The following is an 18,800-nucleotide window of genomic DNA, read 5'->3' as shown; positions in this document are numbered from 1 at the left end:
GAGGTCAGGAGTTGAAGACCAGCCTGGCCAACATGGCGAAACCCTGTCTCTACTAAAAATGCAAAAATTACCCAGGTGTGGTGTGCACCAGCTACTCAGGAGGCTGAGGCACGAGAATTTCTTGAACCCGGGAGGCAGAGGTTGCGGTGAGCTGAGATTACACCACTGCACTCCAGCCTGGGCAACAGAGCGAGACCCTGTCTCGAAAAAAGAATCTGAAAGTTTTCTGTGTATGAATGTGCAGAAAAGCTCTGGGATTTCTGTTAAGTAAGAAAGCAAGTATAAGTCAGTGAAGAGTAGAGAAAATGCCCAATGCCCAGGCCGGGGCAGGAGGCAGCATGACGGGCTCGGGAGGCCCTGGGGAGTTTGGTGGGACTGGGAGCAAGAAGGGACAGACCAGGAAAGTGAGAAGGAGACCAGCTTGGGAGGGCCCCTGGGTGCAGAGAAGAAACTGAAAACTACCAGGAGCCAAGGGACAGTTTTCAGCAGATTCGGATCTACTTTGTCTGGTAACAAGATCTGGCAATTGTAAAGCAATAATCCACATTTATAATGTGCTTTGCATGCACCGTCTCATTTAAACCTCTCAGCACTCCAACCTCTATGAGAGAAGTGCTATCACAACATGTGGAACTGGAGCATGGGAAGGCTAAGGAACCAGTTCAAAGTCATACCTCTGGTAAACAGCAGAGCCGGGGAAAAGACCCTGAGCCTACGCTGGAATCACCTGGCTATCCTGCCTTTCACAGTGGTGTTGGACTGGCTGGAGGGGGATGGCTGGAGGCCAGGGACAGTCAGGGGCTTTATGAGATGGGGACCCAGATGAGAAACAGTGAGGCCCAGGGAAGGCAGCGAGTTTGGGATGGGGTCTCAAGTGTAGATTGAAAAGCTTTAAAGGATGTGGGAACAAGACCTGGTGGTGAGTGGGGCCCCTCATCCATTCATTCATTCATGTAGTAAAAGTATGGAGTGCCTACTGGGTGCCAGGTACTGTCCTGGGAGCTGGGCTTACATTAGTCACCAAAACCAACACATGCCCTGCCCTCAAGGGGCTTTCCTTCTAGCTGATGGAGACAGACAATAGTAATAGACATAAGAAATATGTAAGTAGGTAATTTGTTACAACCATGGAAAGCTAAAGTAAAGGTAAGGGGGATTGGCAGCCCGTGTCCAGGAGACATCTGAAGTTTTAAATGAGGTGGTCAGGGGAAGTGTCATCAAGAAGGTGACATTTGAACAAAGACGGAAAGAAGGTGAGGGGCGAGCTGTGAAGGTGTTTGGGGAAGGGCACTCCAGGCAGAGGGAACAGCCAGGGCAAAGGCCCGGGGCGGGGGCATGTCTGTTGTATTCGAGGAACAGCAGTGGGGAGGGTCACCCCTGTCCATCAGTGCCTGTCTCTTCTTCTTGGCAGTGGGAAGGGCTACACTTCTTCCATTTGGGGTTAGGCCCAGCTGTGTAATCTGCTCTGGCCAGTGAGATACGAGTGAAGAGATGCGTGCCACTTCTGAAGTATGGAGGAGCCAGCGAGTGACTCCATGTTCCCTTCACCCTGCCTGGAAGCACGTGATGCTCCAGATGTCCCCGACATGGTCACGAGAGAGGACAATGCAGCGTAGCCCTCCCTGCTGACCCTCATGCACATGAAGCTGGAATGAGAAGCGCCCCTCTCTGTTTTAAGGCCTGGTGACTGCAGGTGGTCACCGTGGCACACCCCAGCCTGCCTCAACTGATACCCCAGGGGAGGCCTCTGCAGTACAGTCAGAGAGAGGAGGGTGCAGGGAGGAGAGCTGGGGATGCGGGCAAAGAGGCCAGGGTGCCCAGTCATTCCCTGGCTTTTCCTGAGAGTGACACAGGAGCCATCGGGAAGCGTCAACCAAAGAGGTGCGATCCAGTGACATATCTGAACAGGAAGGCTCTGGCGACTGTGCTGGGAACACCTGGGGGCAGGAGTGAAAAAGTGGGAGCAGGGAGACCAATTAGGAGGCTTCTGCAATGATCCAGATGAGAAATGATGGGGGCCTGGCCAAGGGTGGGGGTGGCGGTCAGACTCTGGGTCTCCTTTGAGATTAGAGCAGCAGAGTTTGCCAGTGGACAGGAGAGGGAGAGGGATCTGGGATGCCTCCAAGGCTTTTGGTCTGAGCATCAGGAAGGAGAAAGCTGCCAGCCGGGGGTGGGGAGAGTGTGGTGGTGGGGGAAGTGGGTTGGGGTGCTGTGGGGAGCGGGAGCTGGAACAGCTGAGATGCTTGTTAGACATCCAAGTGGAGTGTCGTGTGGGCGGCTGAGGAGAGGCCTGGACGGGGGAGGGGGGACAGCCAGGCGTCTGTTTGGGTGTGGACAGTATAGACAGCATCTAACGCCTTGAGACTGGATGAAATCAAGAGAGGTGAAAGCTGGTGCCCCTTTCAGCATCTGGGTGGAGGACAAGGGAGAGAGAAGGGAGGGCATCTCGAGGGACATCCTGGAGGTGGTGTCCAGCAGTTATGTAGATTATCTGGTCTGGACCTCAAGAGAGGAGCCAGAGGGTGGGGGGCTTAAGGATGCAGGAGGAAGGGAAGGCTAGGGGTGGGAGAGGTCCATCTCCCCGGGCGGAGGCGACGGAGGGGAGAAAGGCCAAGTGCAGACTCCTGGGTGGGGCTTCTTTGAGGGTGGCCCCAGGAGGAGGAAGTGGAACCTTGAAGGGGCCAGTGATGGAGTGGGCAGGGAGGTGGGAGGACATCTGGGTGGGCATCTCAGGACCCAGGAGAGTGGGCACATGTTTTAATAAGAAGAGAAAGAAGGATCTGTGCTTTGGAATGGCGTTGAGGAGTAGAGGCAGGGGTGGCAGCGAAGTGCCCCAGACATAACAGCAGAGAGGTGGTCAGTGGCCTCGGTGGGGTGTTGGGGCAGGGGTTAGATCCCAGGAGTTAAGAGGATGGGGAGGAGGGGGTTCATGGAGGCAGTGGGTGGAGACTGTGCTTTCCAGAGCTCAGGGCAGAGGCTGGAGGTGTGGGGTACGGGGCTATTTAGAGAGGGGTCCTGTTGGTTTGATGCCCAAAGGCAGCAGTAGGCAGTGGGGGGAGGCTGAGAAGCCAAGGAGATAAGGCAGAATATCAGCAGGTGCCCCACAGCCTTGCTGGCTCCTGAGCACTGAGGAAGGAGGGGAGACGGGCTAAGGTGGTGATGGGAGGGGGACACAGGCAGAGCCAGGAAGGGGCAGAGGCAGGAGCAGAGGGAGTGTCAGCTGCTTTGACAGATAACTGATGCGACCATGTGGTGCGAAACCCGTAGAACACAGGGGCAGGCCTCCAGGCAGGGCAGGCCTGCAGGCACGGAGGTGGAAGCAGGAGTGTATGGGGGCAGGTGGGTGGCCTTGGCAAAGCCAAGGAGGCAGGGAAACCTGTGGGACCTTGGGGAGCAGGACGAGAGGGGCTCAGGAGAGAGAGGCTGGGGTCTGACCATGGAGACCAGGCTGCCAGGCATGGGCATCTGCGAGTTGCTCAGCAGCCCTTGGGTGCTGCTGGAATCTTGGCTGAGCTCCGCCTGATGGAAGATGCCCACTGTCCCTGTGTCTACCTCCTGCTTGGGTTTGGGAGGGCCTCCAACTGTTCACATCCTCTCCAGGCCTGGCCTCGAGGTCCCAAGAGGGGACAGGGGTCCAGAGGCAGGGTTGGGCTGGATGAAAATTCAGGTGAGAGGACCTGACTTTGGTAGCTTGCACCTCCTGGGCACACCTGGAAGTCACCTACTGAATCATCAGAGCCACTTGCCTGGGGGTGGAACTAAGGTTTCCTAAGAATCCACCCACTTCCTCTTTTCTAAAAGTCCCTTTCATCACTTTAGGGAAAAGGAACTCGTCTTTGTTGACGTCCCTGCACACACAAGAGCAGGCCATGATTTACCTGGTGTGGTACTCATGATGGCTTCATGGGGAGGGCACTGTTATTCTCCCCATCTGACAGGTGGGGAAGCTGAGGCCATGCAGGTACTGTGACCTACCCAAAGTCACATTGTGGAGTGAATCTGTGGAGGTCACAGACATGGTATGGAGCATGGGGGGCCTGGCCATGGTGTTATCCGTCTCCTGCATGTGGCTGCCAAGAAGCCTCTGTGACCTGGTCAGTTCCTGATCTCTCCATCTATCTTGGGTGCCAGTTTGGTTTCTTGAATGCTTGACGTTCCTGTCACTCTCACGGACATACCACAGAGTTCTTCCATCTCCCATCACAGGCACTTCATGCAGGCCCCATGCTGCCACCGTGGGCTTCCTCATTCTTGCTTCAAAGGTTATGACCTCCTGGAGGCCCAGGGAGGGACATGAACCCTAATCCCACCGGCTGGACCATCGACTCCCTGAAGGCAGGAACCAAGTCCCAAAGCTTCATTCCCCATTTCTTTTCAGAACTGACTCAGTCCTGGTGCCTAGGGGTGGATGGTGGGGGTCATCCCAGGAGGCACGGGTCCTGTAAGAAAGGAAGTAGCACTTACTGAGCAGTTTTTATTATTATTATTATTATTTTGAGGTGGAGTCTCACTCTGTCGCCCACGCTGGAGTGCAATGGCACGATCTCAGCTCACTGCAAACTCCACCTCCCGGGTTCAAGCGGTTCTCCTGCCTCAGCCTCCCGAGTAGCTGGGATTACAGGCACCCACTACCACATCTAGCTAATTTTTTGTATTTTTAGTAGAGATGGGGGTTTCACCATGTTGGCCAGGCTGGTCTTGAACTCCTGACCTCAAGCAATCTGCCTGCCTTGGCCTCCTAAAGTGCTGGGATTACAGGCGTGAGCCACCTTGCCCGGCCTTTACTGAGCACTTTGGCTGAGCCAGGCTTTAGCACCATCTCCCCCACTCCTTTACAGGAACCCTCTGAGGACGATGTTACTGTCAGTGCCCCCATTTTATAGGTGAGGGAACAAAGGTGACATAGCTGGCTTCCAGTCCTCATCTCCGAGCCCAGAGCCTGTACGCTGTGCACTCGAGCAGGCACAGACATGTAGGGCATTCCTGGCTCTGCACAGAGACATGTAGGCATTTGCAGGGGGCTGGGAGGAGCAGAGAGCAGGCCTCTTTGTGTCACGACAGGGGAGCCAGGTCAGCCCTGTCACGCATGGGCCCCCAGCACTGACCAGCAGGCCCCCTCAGGGGACAATTCCGAGTCCCCAGTAGGACGCTCAGCAGTGAGTGCTCCGTGGTGCCCTAGTGACGGGGCGGGGTTGCGGGGGGAGGCGGGGGCCGACCTGGGCCTGTGAGGCAGGCCATGAACCAAGTGTCCCTGCACAGCCTATCTCAGGCCATTCACAGAAAAGGAAAGAAAATATCTTGAGTCTTGAGATATTTTCTGGCCTTATCAGCCCCACACACAGGCCCCACTGTGGTGTGGTAACAGGGTCAGGGAGTGTGTGCTCAGATAAGTGCCAGGCGTTTCTGAGAACCTGCAAGACACCGTCCTGAGTTCCCCTTCTCTAGAACATTCTTCTCCCACATGCTGCACAACTGGCTCCCTTAGGTCCTCAGGGCATATTCTCAGGCCCTCCCTGCCCAATCTTCTCAACCCCTCACCCTGCCCTCGTCTCCCTCCTGGACACTCTTCTCTGGGAGCCTTCTGCAGATTCCTGGCTGACGTCTGTTTTCCCAGCATGAGGGAAGCTCCCGGAGGGCAAGAGACGCATCTGTCTGGGCCTCGAATTCCTGGTGCTGCTCAGTAATATCCATTGTCAGAGTGAGGCAGAGAAGGAGGTCTCAGCCCTAAGGTGTTCTTGACATGGGGCTTGGCCTATGCGTGTATTTCATCTAATCCCTCTAACGACTTTACAAGGCAAAATTTATTATCTTCATTTCATAAATGAAGAAGCTCAGAATGTAGAGCAGCTTGTGGGAGATCACAGAGAGTCCGTGGCAGTGGGGATTTGAACCAGGGGGGTCTGTGAGGCTCTAAAGAGATGGATGATGCCCCCTGAGCTGAAGGGGTGGGGCAGGAGACCTGTCCTAGCGTGGGCTCTGCCTCGCAGCCTCGCTCTGGGACTGTGGGCCTCAGACTTCTCTTTGCAGACCAGGGGCTGGGGTCACTCCCTGAGCTAAGATCCTGGCTCCAATGGAAGAAAGGTGATTTGCAGTGAGTGGGGCGAGGGGGCTTGGAGCCTCGAGGAAGGGGCTGAGGCTGGGTAGGGAACGAGGGGCAGGATCCTCCTGAAGTGCCAGCATGGGAAAACGTGGGGGAAGGGCTTGGCCACAGGAATGAACTCAAAAAAGGGATCAAAGCACCCTGAGCTGGATGCAGAGGCGGGTGAGCCTCGGAGGCAGGAGGGACCTACGGGGGGGCATAGCAGCCCCATCCAGGCTGTGTGTCCCTGGGTCACACGCTCAGCCTCTCTGTGGCTTTCCCAGCTTCAATCAGAAGCCCAACCCTGGGAGAAGCTGCTCTTTGGGGTTCCCCTGCTTCTAGTCTCAAGGACCCAGCCTGCGGGGTCCCACCAGCCCTGGGGCTAGGTCCACAGTTGCATCTGGGCTCCATGGGCTGCTGGCCGCCTGCCCAGCCCTGCTTTGGCAGCGCTTACTGGCTGGAGAGCAGGGGTCTCCTGAGGGGTGGGGCAGGGGCCAGGGCTTGCCCTCTGATCCCACCCCTGACATTGCCAGGGCCCAGGGCAGGAGCAAAAATGGAGGTCCACACACACCATATGTCTGGATATTTCAAAGTTATAAATCAAGCCAACAACCTCTAAATAGGATATGCTGTATTCTCCTACATTGACAAATACACCTTCGTAACACCCTGAGGACCAGGTTTGCACTTAGAATTCTTGGACTCTTAGAATCCAGGACTGGAATGCAGCAGGCAGAGGCTGAGCCAACCTCAGCTCCCATCCCAGGCTCCCCCTCAGGCAGTGTGTGACCTTCCCAGGCCCATCCACATACATAGCAGCGGCTGCCCCTTAGCCACCCCCGAGGCCTTGGGGTGTGCACACCCGCCGCAGGTCGGTTCTCAGGAAGGCAGGCCCAGCAGAAAGGCCCATGCAGGCTATGGAGTTGGATTTGGGGTCCTGTGGGCAGGGAATTCTGGGATTCTGTGTTTGGAGGGGGGACGTGGGCTTGGGTGGACACATTTCCTTGGCTCATGGACCTTTTTTCCCTGTTGGAGTGACAAGGCCAGTGGAAGGCTGGAGTGGGATCCTCTAGATTGCAGGGGCCAGGGCAGGGCTCCTTTTTGCTTGCATCTAAGGGTGATGCTGTCCCTGAGTACTCCCAGAACCTGGCTATGCAGCAAATGTCCCTACCCTGCTTACATCTCAGCATCTGAGGTACCCTGGAGCCACACTGGACTTGCCTACCTTGCCCCACCCACAGTCTATGGTGCTGGTCTTTCCTCGCCCTGGACACTGGCACTCCTCTCTGGCACCAGCCCCTCCCTTTCTGCCCAGCATGCCCACTTTTCTCATGTGGCGGGGGCAGGGGCGCCTCCTGTCCCCCACCTCTCTGGGACCTTCGTCTCCGCCAGTCCATGTGCTGACCCTGTCTGGTCTGGCTCGGTGGATCTCTTGGTGCCGAGCCCTCCCGCCCTGAGCGGGGGCTCTGCGGGCAGTGGGCAGCCCTCCCTTGCTTGTGTCTGGAAAGTGGGGCACCAACTCCACGTTGTTTCTCGCTCACTCAGCTGAAAAGCCACCGTTTCCCTGAGGCTCCCAGCCCTCACCCCACCGGTGCTGGCAGCTCCTTCCCTGATGCTGTGTGACAGGCGCAATGTCAGGGCTCCCGCACCTGGCCAGCCGCCCTGATACTGGGTGCCTCCCCCACAACACCTGCCACAAGCCATTCAGGGCACTGCAGCCCCTGCTGTATGGGTGCTGTCTGCCTTTGGGCCCAGCATGGGCCCTTGTGGGTCCCCCGTTCCTGTCCAGTCTCCCCTCCCACCCTGAGGGGGATCATGCCAGAAAAGGTGGGGGTGGTGAGTGGACCCTGCTGTCGGGGTTGAAAGGTGATTCAGAGGACTTTTCTGTCCAGAGAGAAGGGGGTTGGGCCCTGGGGAGAGGTGATGGGGATTTTTGGACTGAGCTATGCCCCGAGGGCCTTGACCAGCTTTGCCCCACCGAGTATTTGATCAGGAACGTGCTGGCTGGAACACTCAGGGAGAGGCCGTCCTGTGCCTCTTCAGCCTACAGTCCACGGTGCTGGCTGCCGCCTCAGGAATGACTCCTGCAGACGTAGCCCCTTCCCATGTTTCTTTGTTCATGACTGGCCTGGTTCTTGCTGTGTCAGCATCTGCAGTGTCCCCTGCCAGGCATGGCCGCAGTCCCACAACCAGCATGGCTCCCCAGGGAGGACAGTGCCGGGTGGGAGGCTCCCGGTTGTGGGGACCAGGTTGGGGCCTGGGCAAGGAGAGTGCCCATCTCATCCTGCCAGATAACGGATGGAGGGAGGGGCACCCACTGCCTCCTATACAGCTGTGGGTTCCCCTGCACAGGCTTGTGCCTGCCACCCTGAGGAGGCCCCTCCTCCTCTCTCCTCATCGGGATGGCCTGGCCTGTCTCCCTCCTGTTACGAAGCCCCTCCCTGCTGGCCCACCAGGGTCCAGGAGCCTGAGCTACTGGGACATAACCAGCTTACAATGGACAATGAGCCCAGATCTTCCCCTGCAAGCCAGCTGACGTTGGGAAGGGAGACAGGCCAGGGTGGTCACCTGAGGGGGATCCCTGAGTGCCTCCTCTGCTCTGCCCTTTGCACCTGCTGAGCCCATCTCAATGCCTTCCTCCCTTCTTGTTGCGCTTGAGCCCCCCACAGCACCCCTCTCTGAGAAGCCCTCCTGACTACAGAATTCCCCAGCGTGAGTCTGAGTGAAGGACCCGTCTCTACAGGTCACTGTCCTGGGAGTCAAGGCTCCTAGGAGCTGGCCCAGGGTGTCCTTTTAACCTTAGCCTGACCCCCTCCTTGGCTCATGCTAGGCCCCTGGGCTCAGTAGAGCCTTTCACAAGAGGTGGGGGCTCATGGCGGCCACAGCATGCTGGCCTATGGCTTGTGGCTCAGTTGCCCATCTGAGAAATGGGGGTGCTGTCACATCCTCTCCCAGCAATGGTCTCCATTCCTCCCCGCCTCTCTGGTTTCCTTTATGGAGCAGCTCAGCTGCTTCCCAGTTGGGAAGCGCCCTGCTCCTCTGGGAAGGGCTCAGGAAGCAATTGAGGATCTGACCTCATGTTTGCGTCCATCCAACCCTGTCTGGTGCCGCCAGATGTCTGAGGAGCTTCTGTGGGGGAGGGGGAAGGGGTAGGAGATGGGGCTGCGGGACTAGGGGCTGGATCTAACCCAAGCCCCTCTTGGCATGGGGCTGTTGTCCCTTTTGATGGGGAACTGAGGTCCCAAGTTGAGGGGAGCTCAGGCTGTAGAGCTGGCCGCCCATGCCTTCCTGCTCAGAGCTACCCCTGGCATGTACTAAGGAATTTGCAGGGGAAAAATTACAACTGGATGCCAGGCCTTGAGGCCACCTGAGTCCCACAGGCTGTGAGAAGGCAGGTTTGGGCTGGAGCTGGCACAGGAGCAGGGTCTGCCAGGGGCCGGGGAAGGCAGGAGGCTGACCACAGCTTGGGGGATGGAGTGGGAGGGCCAAGAGGACAACAGGCAAGGGAGGCTGGTCCGAGTGCCCCGAGGAGCCTGCCCAGGTGGGAGGCTGCCAGCCAGGCCCTGAGGAGGGGACCTCTGAGGCACTGCACCCTCTCTGGGAGTACCACTGAGCAGGGCGGGCAGGAAGGCTGGGCTGTTTGTGTTTCAGGACCAGTCACTTCCTCTCTCTGGACCACACCTTTCAGATGAGCTCACCACCTACTTCAGTGCCCAGCCCACCTAATGTTGCAGGAGCAAATAAGGTGATGAAGACTCTGAAAAGCAGAAAGGTGATATTATTAGCAGAAGTCATATTTGACTTGCTAATTCACTTCCTAAAAATAGCCACGTTTATTATAGCACGGGGAGAACCCTATGCTACAGTTGGCACCCTGGATTCTTGGTGTAGCTCTGTGACAACTATGCTGTGTGACCTTGGGCTGGGCCCTAACCATCTCTGGGCATCTAATTTCTAGGTAGAGGCTGTATAGTCCCTGAGGGCCATAGGCCCTGAGATTGGAACAGCAGCTGGATGCAAAATCATCAAGGAAGATGTGGACTGGATGTGGGCTCTGGAGGACTGGCTTCCTCTGAGTCACTGGGTCAGGGCAATTGATGTCACTGAGGCTACCCCGTAACTTGTTGGACGGGTATTGAGTCTTGAGTCTTGCCTTGATCTTGAGGCCCCAGGGGCAGGTTGCCTGGTCCCCACCACAGAGCCCAACCATTAGGAGGCTCCAAGGACTACAGATGAAAAGGGTCATAGAGAGAAGCTAGAGCCAGATGGGGTGGGGTGGGGGGAAACCGTGGGACATCCAGCTGGCTGGGGAACCCACTCATTCACAGCACGTTTACTGAGGGCCTACTATGTGCCTAGCACTGACTACTATGTGCCACATGCTGCAGAGACAATGGAGGGCGAACTAGACCAGGCCCCGGTCCTTGCCCACCTGGAGCTTCAGCTCTAGTACAGGAAGCAGGCTCTCATCACTAACCACACAACTAAACTCTGCAAAGAGCTCAGAGAGGGGTGCACGGTGCCACAAACACATGTAATGGGGGATTCGACTCAGCTGAGAGGTCAGAGAAGGCTCACTAGAGGTGACATGGGTTGAAACCTGAAGGATGAGTAGGTACTTGCTAGGCAAAGCAGGGGTGGTAGGGGAATGCTAGGGGGAAGAAAGAGCAGGAGCGCTGGCCAGGTGGCGAGCAGCGGATGCAGAGGGGCTAAGGGGAAGCCAGAGTGGCTGCAGTGGACACCAGGACCCAGGAGTCCTGCCTTTACCATCAGCTTGGTGAAAAGCCCCTGAAGAGGAGATTTTTGATCTGAAGCAGCTGCTATGTGGGCCTGATGGTGGTTGAACCAGAGTGCGGGGGTTTAGATAGGCATGGGCCAGACTCAGACGTCAGCATGAGGCAGCTGAAGGGATCAAGGTGGTTGTGTCTAGAGACGCTGATTCATAGAAACGCTGGTCGGGAAGTGCACACATGTCAGAGGATACAAGTTACCTGGTGGGTGTTCCTTCCTCCTTCCTGAACTCTCCTGTCTGGTTTCAGCTCTTCGGTCAGCCCCATGAGTCACCGGCTCCTCTAGGCGGCGCAGGCCTGGGACCTGCCAGGATGCTGCCCCCACTCCCTGAATGTGCCCCTATATCCATTTTCCTTGCCCCTCTGTCCCTGGGTGCCTGCTGTGACTCCCCAAACCCCTGCCCACCCTGTCTGCTCTCTGTGCGGTGGAACGGTAGGCTTGGGAGGACTGAAGAGTTAACTGTAGGACAACTGGCCCTGACAGGGGCTTTCCAGTAGACCGTGCCTGAACTTCAGTGTATGGTGGCATTGATGGGAAACCAAGGGGAGTGGCGTTGAAAGGAGCCCCTTGGAGGTCATTTGTCCATGCTGCACAGGGCACAGTGGGCTTGGGGCTGAGGACCACCATGAAGTCTAGTAGCATGGGATGGGAACCCCTAGCCCCCTGGCATTTTAAATCTTGGGAGAGGCAGGTGTGTGGGGCCTTTCTGACCTGGAGCTTCAAGGTCCCCTGCCTCCTAGATCTTGTATTGCCAGCTGCTGTGGGACTTTTGCTCCGAGAAACTGGACTCCTGGGATTTTGAAGAGAGGCCTTGGGGTCACTCATTATAGCAGGGGCTCCTGCTGGGACCAGATCCAGAAGTTTGGTTAGGCCTCACCATTGGGAAAGGTCTCGCCATTGGGAAAGGTCCCAGGGCTGATGGGGGTGACGCGGAGCCCCCTGCACCCTGGCCATCTCTCCTGGGGGCCAGAGTGGCTCATCTTCTTGACCCCTGCGGCCCTCCTCACTCCCCTATGCCCCTGCTCTTTAGCTGTCCTGGGGAAAATTCTCCCTTGTCCCACCTAAGGGGGGCCTGAAATAGCAATAAGGACATCTAGCCCCTGTCTCCCCACAGTACTGCAGTTGGCCATCCTTCTTCTAGAGCATTATTTTGGGAAAGCGACAATCCCAGAATCCAGGGTGGATACTCAATGTGGAGGCCTCTAGAAGCTCCTCCTTAGGTCTAGCCTCCTTTGCAGGACAACTTTCTGTGGAAGCCTGTGGCCTGGGACACAGTCTCTTCTCCAGCCCCTTCCCCTCTCGAGAGAGCAGACTTTGGATGGAGCTGGGTGCGTTTCTACAATGTTCTCAATTGGTGGAGGTGCAAGGAGAAAGGAAGGGCTTATTTCCTCCCTCGCTCAGGTTAGAAGGACCTGGCATCAGAATGTGCCCAGGAGTCCCATGCTCAGCTCTGCGTGCTGCTCCTCCCACCCCAGAAACCCTGCCCCCTACCTATGCCTTCTGTGTCCCCAGCCCTGGTTCTGCCCTGGGACCTTGAGATGGGCCTGAGGGCGGTGGCTGGGAGCCTGGGAGCTGTCACTCCTGGGGCAGTACCGCCCCCTGCTGGCCACCCAGAGAGGCCCGGAGGCTAGAAGTTTCATCTGGTGCCTGATGGTCAGCCCAGTGCCAGCTGATTGGCCCCACGGGGCTGGTTCCTGCGTTCTCCAGGAACAGCCTGGGTGTGCTCTGGCACAGATCCTGGCTTGGTCTCTGGCAGGCTAAGTGGCCTTAGATGAATTTCTGTTCCTGCCTGGGTAGGCCTCAATTTCCTGATCTGTACAAAGAGTAGGGTGACTCAAGGAGCTTCCTCCAAGGTCTCAGATTCGGAACCTGCTCCTAGCCTGCCTCTTCATTCCCGTTCCTGCTCTCCCTGCCCTCAAGGCCTCCCAGCCCCTCCTGGCCTCTCTCTACTTGGCATGTCCCAGTGTTGGCAGCCCCCACTTGCCCTCCACTTCCGTGGGCCCCCCTCCCACTGCCACAGTCCGCCTCCCCTCCCACTTGGCCCCTCACTCAGTGACGGGCCTGGCTAGCTGAGATGGGCTGATGAGCACCCCCAATCCTCCTCCCACTCAGGCATGAACTACTATGAGTGAACTCCTGACGAGTAGGTAAGAGATCATACTTATCCAGTTTGTCAACTGTAAAATGGGATAATAACACCCAACTCTCAGAGTTGTTATGAGGATTAAACAAAATAATGATATATTTGCGAAAGAGCTTTGTAGGTGGTGTCTGTGTCAGAGGAGGGGCCAAGAGTTACTTGGGCAGGTTGCCTGGATGGTCCCTGAGGCCAACAGTGGAAGGCTGGACGACCTAGACAAGCCCTCGCTGGCCCCAACCCACCCTCCTGGGGTTGGAAGTCAGGTCAGACCCCTGGGAGTCCAGTCCTGATCTCCTGTGGTGAGAGAGGCCTGGAGTCTGGCAAGAGAACTCTGCCACGCATAGCTCCAATACTTACTGGTCCCAGCAGAGACACGGGGGCAGTGGGGGAGCCAGAGACAGACCTCTCAGCACCCCTGGGGCAGGAGGGGCTGTCAGTCCCTGCAGGAAAGGAAGCACGACATTCCACAGGCACCACAGGCACCAAGACATTCCATAGGCACAACATTGATCAGAGACTTAAGACTTTATCCTGAAGGCTCTCCACTCATCTCAGGAGAAAGTTCCTAGGCCTTAGTTGAGCACCAAAGGTCTTAAGGACTTGAGGACCTGGCTCCTGTGCCCCTTTCTGCTTTGTTTTATCCCCTCCCTCCCATCCCCTATTGGCCACTCTGAATTCCTTGGTAACCAGACTATTCACAGGCAACTCTAGGAGAGAGGTACTATTAAGACAACGATGCACAGAGGGGTTGAGCAGCTTGCTTAAGGCCACACAGTCAGTGAGTGGAGGAGCAGGGGATGGAATGCACTGGAGCCCTGCCTCTAACCTCTATGCTCTGCTGCTCTCAGGACACACGGGAGGGGGCAGGTTCAGGTGAGGAGAGCAGGGAGGGGCCTTTTCAGAATTCTAGGGGACAGAGGATGGTGGCCTGATGTGGGGCAAGTCCTGGGGTCTGGGAAGAGAAGGGTGGGGTTTGGAGACACTTGGAAGAAGGAGCAGGGGGAGCAGCAGTTTGACGCTTTGAAGACTGGATGAAAGGGGCTTGTGGTGAGGAGCAGGGGCAGAGGAAGCTGGTAGAGTTGGATTTGGGTGTGGCATAGGTGTGGGCCTGGGAGTTGTGGGAGGTGGGAGGCTGGGGCTCAGGAGTGGAGCCACTTGGGAGTGCCAGCTCTGTGCCTAGGACTGAGTGTGGGCACCTGGGGGGCGGGTATGTACAGTGAGAAGTCCCAGGGAGCCTCCACATCAGGGCTATCTCAGAAACTGGTGGGGCTAAGGAACCAGGTGAGGTTTAGGGGAGCCGGACACCTGCCCAGGAGAGGACCAGTAGAGGGGGCAGTATCCATTGGTACATCCAGGGCAGAGGGAGCAGTAGCCCCAGAGACTGGAGATGGGACTTGTGGGAAGAAATTGCACAGAGGAGGTGGGGCGCGGTGACTCACACCTGTAATCTCAGCACCTTGGGAGGCCAAGGTGGGTGGATCACTAGGTCAGGAGTTCAAGACCAGCCTGGCCAATGTGGTGAAACTCTGTCTCTACTAAAAATACAGGTTGGCTGCGGTGGCTCATGCCTGTAATCCCAGCACTGTGGGAGGCTGAGGTGGGTGGATCACTTGAAGTCAGGAGCTCAACACCAGCCTGGACAACAGGGTGAAACTCCATCTCTACTAAAAATTACAAAAAGTAGTTGGTCGTGGCGGCAGGCACCTGTAATCTCAGCTACTGGAGAGGCGAGGCAGGAGAATTGCTTGAACCTGGGAGCTGGAGGTTGTTGCAGTGAGCCAAGATCGTGCCATTGCACTCCAGCCTGGGCGAAGAAGCGAGACTCCGTCTCAGGGGAAAAAAAAAAAAAAATTAGCCAGGTGTGGTGGCAGGCACCTGTAATCCCAGCTACTCGGGAGGCTGAGGCAGAGTATCACTTGAATCTAGGAGGCGGAGGTTGCAGTGAGCCGAGACTGCACCACTGCACTCCAGCCGGGGTAACAGAGTGAGACTCCATCTCAAAAAAAAAAAAAAAGAAAAGAAAACGAAAAAGAAATTGCAGAGGAGGCTGGATGTGGTAGCTCATGCCTGTAATCCCAGCACTTTGGGAAGCCGAGGCGGACAGATCACCTGAGGTCATGAGTTCGAGACCAGCCTGGCCAACATGGCGAAACCCTGTCTCTACTAAAAACACAAAAATTAGCCATGAGTGGTGGGGCACACCTGTAGTCCCAGCTACTCAGGAGGCTGAGGTGGGAGAATCTCTTGAACCCAGGAGCCAGAAGTTGCAGTGAGCCAAGATTGTGCCACTGCACTCCAGCCTAGGCAATGGAGTAAGACTCCATTTCAAAAAACAAAACAAAACAAAACAACAACAACAACAAAATCCCCAAAAAACAACGAAAAAGAAATTGCACAGAGGGAAACTTATCTTGATGGAAGAAGAGCTTTCTCATTAATGGAGTATCCAAAGGTCACAGAGGCTTGGGGTACTAACTCCCAGTCACAGGAGTTATCAGAGGCAGGGCTGGATGGCTGCTGTGCAGGGTGGAGGCTGTTGCTAAGGGATCTTCAGTGGTGGTGATGGACAGGAGGCCAGGGAACCTGTTATCTAGTGGAAGGACCATTGCTTTCTAAACTTAAACAGCCCCTTTCCTGGGGAACGAGCTCTAACTCATGCTGTGAAACCACGATCCACCCTGGCATTCTAAGACTCACCTGCTGTGTAGATGGAGGCCTTCTGCATGACCAGAAGGAGTCCCTCTCCCCCTCCCCTTGTCTCAAGCTCATCATCTTGAGGGGTTTTCCCCGCCTCTCTTCATCCCACACCCACCCCAGAGCAGGCCTTTGAACCAAGGTTTTCTTCCTGGTCTGGCATGAAAGGAAGCCAGGAGGGAGACGTCAGCAGTGGCCACAGGCACTCCCACTCCATTCCGGCCAGCCTGGGGGCTGCGGTTGACAGGCTGGCCCCAGGGAGGGATTCCTGAGATGTTTCCTTAGACACGTAATTGGAATTGCACAGCTTGGTAATTAGGAGAGGCAGCAAAGTGTTCTATAAATGACTGTAATTATGGCCAACATGGCGAAACCCATCTCTACTAAAAAATACAAAAAAATTAGCCAGGCATGGCAACAGACCCCCTGTAATCCCAGCTACTCAGGAGGCTGAGGCAGGAGAATCGCTTGAATCCAGGAGGCGGAGGTTGCAGTGAGCCAAGATCAAGTCACTGCACTCCAGCCTGGGCAATAAGAGCGAAACTCTGTCTCAAAAAAAAAAAAAGCCTGTAATTATAGTTACTTTCTGCAGCCAAACCAGGAGTTTCCGGGATCACCTGGGGGAACCGGGTGAAGGGGAGAAGAAGAGGGAGGGGAAGATATGGTTGTGAAGTGTCAGTTGTCATGGAGGAGGCCAGACCTCCTCCATGAGCTATATACATGTTCACAAGGCCCCTCCATGGACTTCTTGGGGGGTCTAGACCACCAGTGGGCCTGGAACCCATCTGGTTCAGGGCCCCAATTTGACAGAGGCGAGAAGCCTAGAGAAGGGAGTGGACTTGGTCCAAGTGACAGAGGCATCAACAGCAGAACCTGGGCTGGAACCCAGCCATCCCCTCAGCCAGACTGAGCCACACATTTTTAGTTTTTGGACCATGCCAAACACTTTGTTTTCTCCTGGTCTTTCCCCAGTTCCCTCTCTAGCCTGGCACTCTCCCCTTACCCCTTTCTGGGATACATTTACCCTCTCCTCTGTTCTCTATAATGCTGCCTCCTCCAGGAAGCCTTCCCTGAACCCCTGCACAGAGTGTCTCCTCTGGTTCTCCATGGCCCCCATGCATCCCTCTGTCCCCCCACAGACTGCCCCACCCTGGGTAGACCTGTCTCCCACAGACAGCAGGGACCACACTCAATTCCCAGTGATGGGCTGCAGCCAGCTGGTACTGGCTCATGGGTGCTGGTGGCCACATTTTCAGAATTTTGCGAACGAGTTGTTAAGCCCAGTCATTGTTAGTAATTAAATTATATAAGCTTACAATTAAATATATTTTGTTAAAAAAGGAAATATCCACTAGAAACTCATCATTTCCTAATTATTTTACTATATGTTACCATTATTCACGCTCGTAAGGTTATGTCTCTTGCACCTGGTGGTGTGCACGCTTTGTGATGGTGTGAACCAGCCCCACGCTCAGTGACGAAATACTGGTGGCTTTATATCTGCCAGGGTAGGAATATTTGCACCACAGAAATGGGCAAAGACTACAAATCAGGGCCCCTCACCCCAGTCCAGAGAGCTGGTTGTTAAACACTGTTCAGCTCGCCCCTGAATTTGCCTCTGACTTTCTGGCCTTGACAGCAGGCTTGGCACCTGGCAGATCCGGCAGGTGCTCAGTGAGGGAAGGGCCACTGCGCAGGAGGAGAGAGGATGCAGGCTTGGCCGTGGGAGGAGGGACTGCGTGCTTCTGTTCCCAGTGCTGGCTCTGGCCTCTGCCCCATTTTCCAACCCCCACCCAGGGCTCTCACAGGGGTGTAGGTAAGCCCTGTGGCAGGGGCCTGCATCTTGGATTTGGGTGAAGCCACTTTCCCAGGCCAGGACTGAGGGGCCCCAGAGAGTCAGGCAGGTGTAGGTGGCCTTGGCAGGGCTCACAGAGAGCTGGGCCTGGAGGGGTTCCTGGCTCTTCCTCTTCCAAACTGTACATGGCAGTGTGCCACCTTCCTGCACCCCTATCAGCCTGGCCACAGCAGGTGGAGTGGGTGGAAAGGCCGTGGGAGTGGGAGGTTTCAGAGAGGCATTTAGTGGGTTTCGGCATTCCACCACACACAGGTCAGGTTTTGGGCTAAGGATGTTTGCAGAAATGTGTTGGGGTTAAAGGTCATACCACACCTATAAAAACTGGAAACGGTCAATTATTGCCAATGTCAAGAAGAAAAATTGCCCCTTTGTTGCCCTTTCGCTATAGCAGAGTGCAACTTCAAACAAACCAGTACGCAAATACCAGCCCACGGGTGTGTTCTGAGAGGGATCTAAGAATGATCTGGCCCTAAGTATCAACAGTGCTGAGGCTGAGAAACCCTGCCCTGAAAAGATGTTCTCACACACACCCAATTTCAGGGGAGCCTTCAGTCTGGAGGAAGGAACCCCTGGTCTCTGCAACCTTAGTTTACAGAAGAGAAACTAACCAAGGGCTGAGGTGGGGGTGGTAAAGAGCATGCTCACGATCACCCAACAAGTCCCCCTTGTGCACTCAGCATGGTGCCTGCCCACAGTAGTGGCTCAGTAAATGTTAAATTGGGAAGAAAATCAGGACAGGATTAGGCTCTGGCCTGAAACTCTTCTCAAGGTTGCCCTGGAAAGGATCCCACCAGCATCCCCTTGATCCTTGTTGGACTCCAGCTTCTTGGCAGCAGTCGCTACTGCTGATTGGCATCTTCTTGACTGACATGAGGAGGCCCGATCCTGGCTGATGGTGCAGGCAGGCGAGGCTGCCTATAAGATAAGGAAGAGAGTGGGTCAAGGTCAATTTCACACATCTAAGCCAGAGAGGACACAGTGGTTACAAGGGTTCACCATGGTGGCAGGCACCCCGGGTATTGGAGAACTGGGCCACCACCCATGGTGATGGGTGGGCTAGCACAGGTTCCTGCAAGGTATGTGGGGTGTATGTGCAGGTTGAGCCCAGATTTTCTGACCCTACCTGCCTGATGACCCAAGGTCCTTAATTAGGGTCCTATCTGGTGCCTGCTTCTGGAACTGGCCTTAAAGAGTCCACAAGGGTAATATCGGTGGGGGCCTCAGCTGCCACATTTGCTCTC

General features: G+C 55.9%; 1 long non-coding RNA gene across 1 annotated transcript; it reads right to left on the bottom strand.

The window, feature by feature from the left end:
* Window positions 1–205: 205 nt before the first annotated feature.
* On the bottom strand, window positions 206–15,807 carry LOC140710392 (uncharacterized). Its single transcript, XR_012091365.1, has 4 exons — window positions 15,708–15,807; window positions 13,368–13,450; window positions 3,879–4,439; window positions 206–1,646 (listed from the first exon to the last, which is right to left on the bottom strand). It is a non-coding gene; the product is annotated as an uncharacterized lncRNA (long non-coding RNA).
* Between the last annotated feature and the right edge of the window lie 2,993 nt (window positions 15,808–18,800).

This window comes from Chlorocebus sabaeus, chromosome 26 (genome assembly GCF_047675955.1).
Source record: "Chlorocebus sabaeus isolate Y175 chromosome 26, mChlSab1.0.hap1, whole genome shotgun sequence".
NCBI classification, from domain to species: domain Eukaryota; kingdom Metazoa; phylum Chordata; class Mammalia; order Primates; family Cercopithecidae; genus Chlorocebus; species Chlorocebus sabaeus.
Note: the sequence above shows the minus strand (reverse complement) of the source record. Positions and strands in the feature narration are given on the sequence as shown.